The following is a 10,902-nucleotide window of genomic DNA, read 5'->3' as shown; positions in this document are numbered from 1 at the left end:
ATATTTATATAAGTCCTCTTTACTTGAATGGCCTCTTTACTTGAATTTCAATACCATAGGAATATTTATTTATACATGGAATATGTTTTGCCACTACTTTTTCGCGTCACTAATAATATGACGATATAGACTTGCTACCATAACATAAGTTTTGAACAATAAGAGGAGCAGACACCAACCAACCAACCGCTGCTACCATTGAATGAACCATATATACAAACTTTTATATATGTCCTCTTTACTTGAATTTTAATACCATAGGAATATTTATACATGGAATATGTTTGCCACTTTATCATCGCGTCACTAATAAGATGACGATACATTTTGTTTGTTCAATATTTACTTATATATTGATGTTTCCAATTTAGGTCTTTTATATTTCTTCTTCCCTACCTTACACACCACAAACAAAGTGGCGTGCGATGCTGCAAGCAAGCATAATGATTATGCCCGCTTGCAACATCTTTATTATCGAATCATCAAGCAAAGGATAAGCTTCAGTGGATCGCAGTATGGCAGCTGCTCAACCACTTACAACACCTTGCCTGTTACAAAAGTCGTTTACAATTGATTCTAGGCTTTGTCATTGTATTAAATAATGCTTTTATATGTAACTAGCGCGGCATCAGGTGATCAAAGATCCTCCCAATTTACTATGTTACAAATTACATTGGCATCACATCCATTGTCGTTTATAAAGTAAATTATAAACTTTAAATGGTTTAGAAGCCATACAATGCAAATTGCCCCTTATTTATCATTGCAGTCCAGCACGGATACGACCTTAGAGGCGTTCAGGCATAATCCAACGGACGTAGCGTCATACCACTGTTCGCTCGAACAAGTATTGTGCCATTGGTCCGTACCTGCGGTTCCTCTCGTACTACGCAGGAATGCTGTCGCAACAACGTTTTGTCATTAGTAGGGTAAAACTAACCTGTCTCACGACGGTCTAAACCCAGCTCACGTTCCCTTGCATGGGTGAACAATCCAACGCTTGGTGAATTTTGCTTCACAATGATAGGAAGAGCCGACATCGAAGGATCAAAAAGCGACGTCGCTATGAACGCTTGGCCGCCACAAGCCAGTTATCCCTATGGTAACTTTTCTGACACCTCTTGTTAAAAACTCTTTAAACCAAAAGGATCGATAGGCCGAGCTTTTGCTGTCCCTGTGTGTACTGAACACCGAGATCAAGTCAGCATTTGCCCTTTTGCTCTATGTGTGGTTTCTGTCCGCACTGAGCTGGCCTTGGGACACCTCCGTTATTATTTGAGAGATGTACCGCCCCAGTCAAACTCCCTACCTGGCAATGTCCTTGAATTGGATCATACCTGAGTAATTGGAGTTATACCAAATTTTCAAATCAAAAATACATAAATGCACCGTTTTATTAAAGAATTTGTTTGCGATTATATAACAAACTCGTGATACTTTGATCAAGAAGCTTGCATCAAAACCCAATACCATAAGATATAATAAATATATCCGTATAATGGCTAGGAAATGATACACGTTCCATTTAATCAAGTAAGTAAGGAAACAATAAGAGTAGTGGTATTTCATTGGCGATACCAAACCGAAGTCTAATATCTCCCACTTATTCTACACCTCTTATGTCTCCTTACACTGCCAGATTAGAGTCAAGCTCAAAAGGGTCTTCTTTCCCCGCTAATTATTCCAAGCCCGTTCCCTTGGCTGTGGTTTCGCTAGATAGTAGATAGGGACAGGGTGTGTCTCGGATCCCTCCGAACTTGTTTTACGTGGCGTGTTCCACAATGAAGGGATTACAACCACGGCATTCTAATATACCCACAAGTGAGTATATAATGCACGGGTCTAGGTTAAGCGCCAGACCAACGCCCCGGACTAGAAGCTATAGCTATGTACATAGCATCCACCCCAGTAGCAATTCGAGTACTTACTTGTCGGGCAAGCACTCCCCCTTGCGTAGGGGCGAGATCTATCTAAAATCTCTACTGTTCTGTGGGTCACAGCACCCGAGTTGTATAACGCAACATCCACGTCGAGCCCGAGGACTCTACCCGCGATATAGGTGTCAACCACAGCCACCACGATACTCCCACAAGGGGGCCAACCTCAATGAGCAGCCTTGGAGCTGCTCAACCCGTGGTACCGAAATTACAGGCTCGGTGAGCCTCACCCCTTCAGCTCCGACAAGCTCGGATGGGGCAACCATTGCCATATTAGTCGCCTCCTACGACAAGCTATGGCAGGCTGTGGCAGTATTCTTCGCCGCTACCACACGGCAAAAGAGGTGTGGGACTAACGTCCCGGCGCCTGTGGTTCCTCCCTCGTCGCATCCATCCTTCGCCTCGAGAAGGCAGCATCGGCAAAAACTCCTAGGAGACGCATCCGTTCTGGGGTCTCGACTACTCCCGCGACGATCCATCTTCCCTGGTCTCGAACGACTCCAAGGGCATCCAGGTCCCGCAAATCGTTATACAGGCGGCATTCACACAGTATGTGGCGCCAGTCCTCTCTTGCCACGCCACATGAGCATGCGGTCGTGGTACTGAGGGTCCTGCCTTGCAGAAATGCGTTCATCGACCCGTGTCCTGTCAGCAAGAATCCGGCTTTGAGGGTAAAGACAAAGTCTTTCCTCTTGTAGACGAACGCTGCCTCTGGGAAAAACTCGCGAGTCACGGAGCCGTGTTCCGCGCGATCCCATCTGAGTTGCCACTCATTTAGCAGACGTTCGTCTAGCAGCGCCATCTTAGCTTTCCAGTCCAACACGGACAGGTCCTGTCCGTGGAGCCAGTCGCTCTCATCCAGGGGGACATCCTTCCTCAGCTTGAACTTCACGGCGATCCTGTGAGCATCCAGATCCATTGGAGGAGCACCAGCAAGCACCTGCAGTGCCACCGTGGACACTGTGCGGCATACCGGTAGGCATCCTAAAAGGATGGACCTCTGGCACGAGGTGAGGAGTTTAAGGGACTTGCCCCTACTCGCCGCCTTGTACCAGACCGAGGCACCAAAGAGTGCACAGGGGACCATGAGTCCGCTGTAAATCGTCCTCTTAGCACGGGAGCTGAGCCCCCAATCGACTCGAAGCACCCGCGCTAGTCCTCCGGCAACTCCAGCCAGCCGATCTCTGAGAGCAGAGATATGCGGGAGAAAACTCAACCGCTCGCCGACTAAGATGCCAAGGTACCGGCATTTGGTGACGTAAGGCAGGCTTGCTCCAGCAAACCGTACCGTCGGTCTCCTCGTGCGTGAAAGCTGTCCTTTCAGCAACATTATTGCCGTCTTGCTGGTTGACACACTCACTCCAACCTCAGCTCCCCAGGCTCCCACGATGTCCATCAACTGCTCGCCCTTCCGCTCCAGATCGGCACGGGAATTCCCGTCGACGAAAAGCAGAAGATCATCTGCAAACGCGCTCAGAGCACAATGTGGCTCCAAGCGCTGAAGCAGCACATCCATCAGTAAATTCCAAATAAATGGACCACTGACGGACCCTTGCGGGCAGCCCCGTGTAACCGCAACTGTGGCTGCTTCATACCTGCTGATGATGCTTGCGCTACGGCCGGAAAAATAGCTTTTCCACAAGTCGATTTCTCGACAGCCTACGTCGACAAGCCGATCCAGCACCGCACTCCACTCCACGTTGTCGAAGGCTCCCTTGAAATCGACAAAGATTCCAAGGACCCTCCTCTCGCGACTGTTGGCGACGGTGTTTTTGGCGTGCATCCACGCATCCTCCACGCAGCGTCCAGGCCTGAATCCGAATTGCCATCTGCAGCCATCCGGTAGCACATCCTTCAGCCGATTCACCATGATTCCCTCAAGCGCCTTTCCGAACACTGGTAAAAGGCATATGCCGCGATAAGAGGCAGGATCGCTCCTGTCCTTATCTGGCCCCTTTACCAGCGGTATCACTCTCGGGTGCTTCCACTCGGCCGGAAAGTATCCTTCCGAGATGCACCGAGAGTACAGCTTCGTCAGGTGCTGAGGGATGGCACGCCATACCTCCTTGACAATACCGCCCGTGATGCCATCCATACCCGGCGATCGCCGGCTTCTCAGCCTCGCGACGCTGGTTGCCACCTCGAAGGCTTCGAGGATCGGTGGGGCACCAGGGGGTATGTCTTCTCGTGTCGTCGACTCCGCAGCAGGGAAAAAGTTGCGGAGGAGCACACTTGCGCAGTCGTGCCAAGTTACGGAAAGCGCGCCGTTCGACCGGAGACATCCGAGATCGGCTGTCTTCTTCCGGCCTCGGCATATTCGGTATACGTGCCCCCATGGATCATCCTTGTGCCGTCCCACGAAGTCCCGCCAGTTTTGCTCCTTTGTCGTCAAGATAAGCTTCTTGTACTGGCCTGAGGCAAATCTCAGTCCAGCGGCAAGTTGCTCAGCATCGTCGGTGCCACTCCGGCGAGCTGCCTGCAGCCTACGCCTCAGTCTCCGAACCTCTTGGCGCTTGGTACTCAGCTCAGGATTCCACCATATTACGTTTCCCCTCGCTGCAGGTATCCTGCGCCCTATCACCCTGTCGCACACATCGTGTACGATGGAGCGAAGGGCAGACACATGGTCGTCCAACGGCGATTCCTCCAGTTCCTCGAGACTCTGTGCTGCACTCCTTAACTCTACACTGAATCTTCGCCAACTTGCATTGGAGAGCTTCCATTGCGGTACCGGAGCTAGGCTCTCAACGGTACTGCTCGGATCTGGAGTAACCTCAACAGTGATAATGTTGTGGTCACTCAGCTCCCAGAAGTCAACTCTCCAATCGTAGGTTGCCCATACTCGCGCCGCTTCGTTGGCGAAGGTCACGTCGATATCACTTCTAGAGCGGTGATTATCGAACGTGAACACCTGGCTGGCCGTATTCAGTACACTGGCACCGCTTGCGATTATCCACTCGTTCATGAGCTGTCCCCGTTCGCGGTTCAGGCGGTCTCCAGAGTTGTCTGGGGATTTGCTGAACCACATAGGGGAGACTGCGTTAGCATCAAGTCCGAGGATTGTCGGTGTTCTGCTAGCTAATAGCAGAACCGTATCCAGGTAGTCAGTGTAGGGCTCCAGAGCAGCTAGATGCTGGCAGTATACGGAGGCCAGAAAGATTGTGCCATATCTTCCTGTGACACTCACGCACACTCCGTAGTCCGTCGTCAAAGCCTCGATGGGCATGCAGATGGCAGATGGGTCGTCCACGATGATGGCAGCTTTCTTCCTCCTATCGGCGAATATCCTCATTCCTCCAGGCAGTCCAGTGAGTCGCTTGCCAGCGTCCACGTAGGGCTCCTGGACTAGTGCGAACAGGTGGCCAGCATCTCTCATCTGCTTGGCAAGCTCGATGACAGCGCAACGGCCTCGACCACAATTCGCTTGGATGAAGCTAAACATTATCAATGTCTAGCTTGCACCCTGGCTAGCAGCGCGCCGTATATCGGGCAGCCACCCGAAAGCATATAATGCCCCGAGGGCATACCCTTGTGACGGCAGTTGCGGCAGTCCACCGCATTTCTGCACTTCGCCGCGACGTGGTCGTTCTGTCCGCACTGGCGGCAGACCTGCTTCTCTCGGGCGTACCGACACTCATTGACCTTGTGGTCAAAGCCAAGGCATCGGTGGCACGCGTAGGTTCGCACCTGAGAGCGGCAGCGGTACGAAAACCACTTAATGTACACTCTCCCGCCCTCGAGAACGGCCAGCGCCTGGTCGTCTACCTCCAGCGTCACATTGATTGTGGCACCGTCAGCAGCTGACCAGGGCTTGGTCGCCAGGACAACCGCCTTCTGGAACTCCTTGAGGCTCATCTCTTCGAAGTTCTTCTCCCTGAGCTCCATCATAAACTCGTCCGGTCCCACGGAGGTGTCCACATCCTGGACCGTAACACGCGGCTTCGCAGCGGTGTTCCTCGACACCTTCAGGCCCACCTCGGCGAACTTTGCGGAGGCGACGACCTTCGTCATCTCCGCCTGCGAAGGCGTGCGAATGATCGCGCCGCCCCGCTTCAGCTCACGCACCTCGTGTACTCGTACGCCCAGAGCGGGCGCTACCTCCTTGCGGATCTTCTCAGCGATTTGCCTGCCTGACAGGGCCGGGTCGTCGCACGCAACGACAGCCGACCATGTCTCCCGAATCTTCCGCGGTGCGGGTACGGGGGCAAGGGGGGCAACAGGGGCAGCAGGTGAGGCGACTAGGTGCGCGCCTCTAGCAGCGGTGGCTGCATATGAGGCGGCCGAGGCGACCGGTGTCTGCCTCTTCAAGCGATCCTCCAGCACTCCGATGCGGATCAGCAGGGCTCCGACGACCTCCTCGTAGCGGTTTGCCAACAACTGCGTCTTAATGCTCACGGTAGGGCTCGCTACGTGGGACATCCTCAGGATATCCGCACGGATGTCGCCCATCTCGGCAGCAACGGCTCCGTTTCCCCTCCATTCCCTGTCCGAGAAGGATTTCTCTATGCTGGCTGGCACGACGAAGGTCCCTCCATCAGCAGCGGCTGCGACTGCGGCAGCGTCGGCGGGGGCAGCGGCGGGGGCAGCGGCGGGGGCAGCGGCGGGGGCAGCGGCTGCGGCAGCGGCAGCGGCTGCGGCAGCGGCAGCGGCGGGGGCAGCGGCGGGGGCAGCGGCAAAGGCGTCGGCAGGGGCAGCGGCGGTTGCATCCAGCGCCAACACTTTGCACCTCGAGGCCTCCCTCAGCGGCGCTTTGTTGCGCTTGCCTCTGGCGCGCCCTCTGCCCGAGCTGCTTCCACGGCTGCTCGCACTTTCGCTCCCGGACTCGTCGACCACCATTTTTGGTGGCGCCATCTGCCGGTTATCGGCCTTACTAAGTAAGCTCTTTGATATTCGAGACTTACCCCTTCCTATCAGCTGGTTCTCAAAAGCTCGGTCAGCTGATCAGCTGATCCAAGTTCAGCGGAGACACAAACCGCACAGCTGTGGGCGACAAAATGTGCCTAAATTAGGCAAACGCCTCTCTCGAGAGAGCGCCTCTCTCGCGACACACGTGTCTTAATGGAAAATTTCCAAAAAGAAAAACGCGAATATCGCCCGATTTCCGCAGAATTTCAAACGGAAAACACACGCACTGTGTTCGCAAGCACGAAACACGAATTTTCGCACTATTTTCAACAATGTACCTGTTGTTTTACTGCCTAAATGCACTTTACTCGCGGAGCGTACGGAAAAACACGTCTGTTCTCGCGAGCAACCAAACACCGACTGTGTGTAGATAGGGACAGTAGGAATCTCGTTAATCCATTCATGCGCGTCACTAATTAGATGACGAGGCATTTGGCTACCTTAAGAGAGTCATAGTTACTCCCGCCGTTGACCCGCGCTTACTTGAATTTCTTCACTTTGACATTCAGAGCACTGGGCAGAAATCACATTGTGTCAACACCCGCTAGGGCCATCACAATGCTTTGTTTTAATTAGACAGTCGGATTCCCCAAGTCCGTGCCAGTTCTGAATTGATTGTTAATTGATAATCGTTATAATTAATAAGAACTAATTGGTTTAACCCAATTAGTATTCTTAAAAATTTTAGCAAGAAAGTTCCACAATTGGCTACGTAACTAAACTATCCGGGGAACAAGTGACCAACATAAATGCCAGACACTCTATTTACCCAGAACGAGCACATAAACCATGTTATTGTTTCCCAATCAAGCCCGACTATCTCAATCTTCAGAGCCAATCCTTATCCCGAAGTTACGGATCTAATTTGCCGACTTCCCTTACCTACATTATTCTATCGACTAGAGACTCTTCACCTTGGAGACCAGCTGCGGATATTGGTACGGCCTGTTGAGAAGTTTGCGTGTCCCCACCATAAATTTTCAAGGTCCGAGGAGAAAATATCGACACAACAGTATATGTCATGCTCTTCTAGCCCATCTACCATATCTCTCTGCGAAAGACTTCCATGGTAGTACGGCTATAAAACAGAAAAGAAAACTCTTCCGATATCTCTCGACGGCTTCTTTATGGTCGTTCCTGTTGCCAGGATGAGCACGAGGCCCATATTTAATAACAAACGGATACTCAACAGGTTACGGAATTGGAACCGTATTCCCTTTCGTTCAAAATTATTCAAGTATATTAATTAGCTTGATTTATATAATATAATTATATTTGTATGGCATTTGTGTTTTACTTGAAAATTTTCGGCTTTCGCCTTGAACTTAGGACCGACTAACTCGTGATCAACCACTGTTCACACGAAACCCTTCTCCACTTCAGTCCTCCAAGGTCTCATTCGATTATTTGCTACTACCACCAAGATCTGTACCAATGGCAGCTCCATGCAGGCTTACGCCAAACACTTCTACGCATACCATTGTACCTTCCTACTCACTAAAGTTTCAAAATTTATATCACAAGTAATATAAATCATCTACTTTAGCGGTAATGTATAGGTATACAACTTAAGCGCCATCCATTTTAAGGGCTAGTTGCTTCGGCAGGTGAGTTGTTACACACTCCTTAGCGGATTTCGACTTCCATGATCACCGTCCTGCTGTTTTAAGCAACCAACGCCTTTCATGGTATCTGCATGAGTTGTTAATTTGGGCACCGTAACATTACGTTTGGTTCATCCCACAGCGCCAGTTCTGCTTACCAAAAGTGGCCCACTGGGCACATTATATCATAACCTTGAACTTCATATCAAGAAAGTTAAGGTTCTTACCCATTTAAAGTTTGAGAATAGGTTAAGATCGTTTCGACCCTAAGGCCTCTAATCATTCGCTTTACCAGATAAGATTATTTTATATAACATTAAAATGCACCAGCTATCCTGAGGGAAACTTCGGAAGGAACCAGCTACTAGATGGTTCGATTGGTCTTTCGCCCCTATACTCAATTCTGACAATCGATTTGCACGTCAGAACTGTTTCGGTCTTCCATCAGGGTTTCCCCTGACTTCAACCTGATCAAGTATAGTTCACCATCTTTCGGGTCACAGCATATATGCTCAAGGTACGTTCCAGTTAGAGGCATAAATAATATAAATATCATTATACATAACTATATAGAACGCCCCGGGATTGTGTTAATTAGCTATAAATAGTTAAAAAACTAATCCCATTATTAGTCAAGTTAATTACGCTATTAGGTTTATATCCCAATAACTTGCACATATGTTAGACTCCTTGGTCCGTGTTTCAAGACGGGTCCCGAAGGTATCCTGAATCTTTCGCATTGTTAATCATACAAGTGCATATAATAAACACAAAAATCAATGATAATTATGCCATTATATAATTCCGAAAAATTAACGCACTGTATTCATATAAATCTATCAGCACTTTATCAAATTAATAACATTTATTCTGTGTTAAAATGCAAGCAAATTAATTTGAATAAACTATAAGTTATATTTTATGATAAATTTTGTATGCTAATAGATTACAATGTCCTTATATGGAAAAAATGCACACTATTATCATAATATTGTTTAAATATTACAATTTTAATGATGAATTTTCCATAACGGATATTCAGGTTCATCGGGCTTAACCTCTAAGCAGTTTCACGTACTGTTTAACTCTCTATTCAGAGTTCTTTTCAACTTTCCCTCACGGTACTTGTTTACTATCGGTCTCATGGTTATATTTAGTTTTAGATGGAGTTTACCACCCACTTAGTGCTGCACTATCAAGCAACACGACTCTTTGGAAACATCATCTAGTAATCATTAACGTTATACGGGCCTGGCACCCTCTATGGGTAAATGGCCTCATTTAAGAAGGACTTAAATCGTTAATTTCTCATACTAGAATATTGACGCTCCATACACTGCATCTCACATTTGCCATATAGACAAAGTGACTTAGTGCTGAACTGATTTCTTTTCGCTCGCCGCTACTAAGAAAATCCTGGTTAGTTTCTTTTCCTCCCCTAATTAATATGCTTAAATTCAGGGGGTAGTCCCATATGAGTTGAGGTTGTGTATAACTTTTTTTGCAATTAATTCTTTATATATAATGATAAAACATTTTATTAAATTCGTTATATATTTTATATATTTGTATGGCATTTGTTTGGTCTAACGAATCAACGAAGAATAATAATATTGTCAACGGCTTTCTATTTACTAATCTTTAATAAGAGACAATTCTAGATAAATTTTTTATGCTAGACATTTCTCAGTATTATTTGATTGAAAAAGAAAATATTTCTCTTCGTTTTTCACATTCAAATTATTTACTAATGTGAGATAATGTTTTTCATATATTTGTTAATATTATGAATAATATAATAATTAAATTATTATTATCCAATAATATACCATATGCTTATAAAATTTCATTATAAAATTTATATAAACAACTTAATTAGCATAGTCTTACAACCCTCAACCATATGTAGTCCAAGCAGCACTATAAAATTAATTAAAGTACATAACAGCATGGACTGCGATATGCGTTCAAAATGTCGATGTTCATGTGTCCTGCAGTTCACACGATGACGCACAGTTTGCTGCGTTCTTCATCGACCCATGAGCCGAGTGATCCACCGCTTAGAGTTTTATATATTGGTTTGGTAATTTTGTCATATATGTTTTTATTGAAAGAAATTAAAAATACACCATTTTACTGGCATATATCAATTCCTTCAATAAATTGATTTTTATACCTAAAACGAATGCTGCGAAATGTCTTAGTTTCATATAACCAATAATATATCAAGTATTTTTTAAATGGCATTTACGGTATTAATACTTTTTTTTAGCGATATATATTGAAATTTATATAAAACATTAACCTGTAATAATCAGGTACAACATTGTACATTTTAGGTTGTTGCATTATCCAATGTATGCGCATAACTGAGATGAACAATACATATCGCAACGCGTGTATATTATGGTCCATATACACACAGTGTTTTATTAATTAATTGCATTTAATATACA

At 47.0% G+C, this 10,902-nt stretch overlaps 1 non-coding gene and 1 pseudogene across 1 annotated transcript; both read right to left on the bottom strand.

Moving 5' to 3' along the window:
- Nucleotides 1–474: 474 nt before the first annotated feature.
- On the bottom strand, nucleotides 475–9,934 carry LOC119562653 (annotated as a pseudogene).
- Nucleotides 9,935–10,335: 401 nt separating this feature from the next.
- LOC119562664 lies at nucleotides 10,336–10,514 on the bottom strand. Its single transcript, XR_005221933.1, has one exon. It is a non-coding gene; the product is annotated as a 5.8S ribosomal RNA (ribosomal RNA).
- Nucleotides 10,515–10,902: the final 388 nt, after the last annotated feature.

This window comes from Drosophila subpulchrella, unplaced genomic scaffold (genome assembly GCF_014743375.2).
Source record: "Drosophila subpulchrella strain 33 F10 #4 breed RU33 unplaced genomic scaffold, RU_Dsub_v1.1 Primary Assembly Seq82, whole genome shotgun sequence".
In the NCBI taxonomy this organism is placed as follows: Eukaryota; Metazoa; Arthropoda; class Insecta; order Diptera; family Drosophilidae; genus Drosophila; species Drosophila subpulchrella.
Note: the sequence above shows the minus strand (reverse complement) of the source record. Positions and strands in the feature narration are given on the sequence as shown.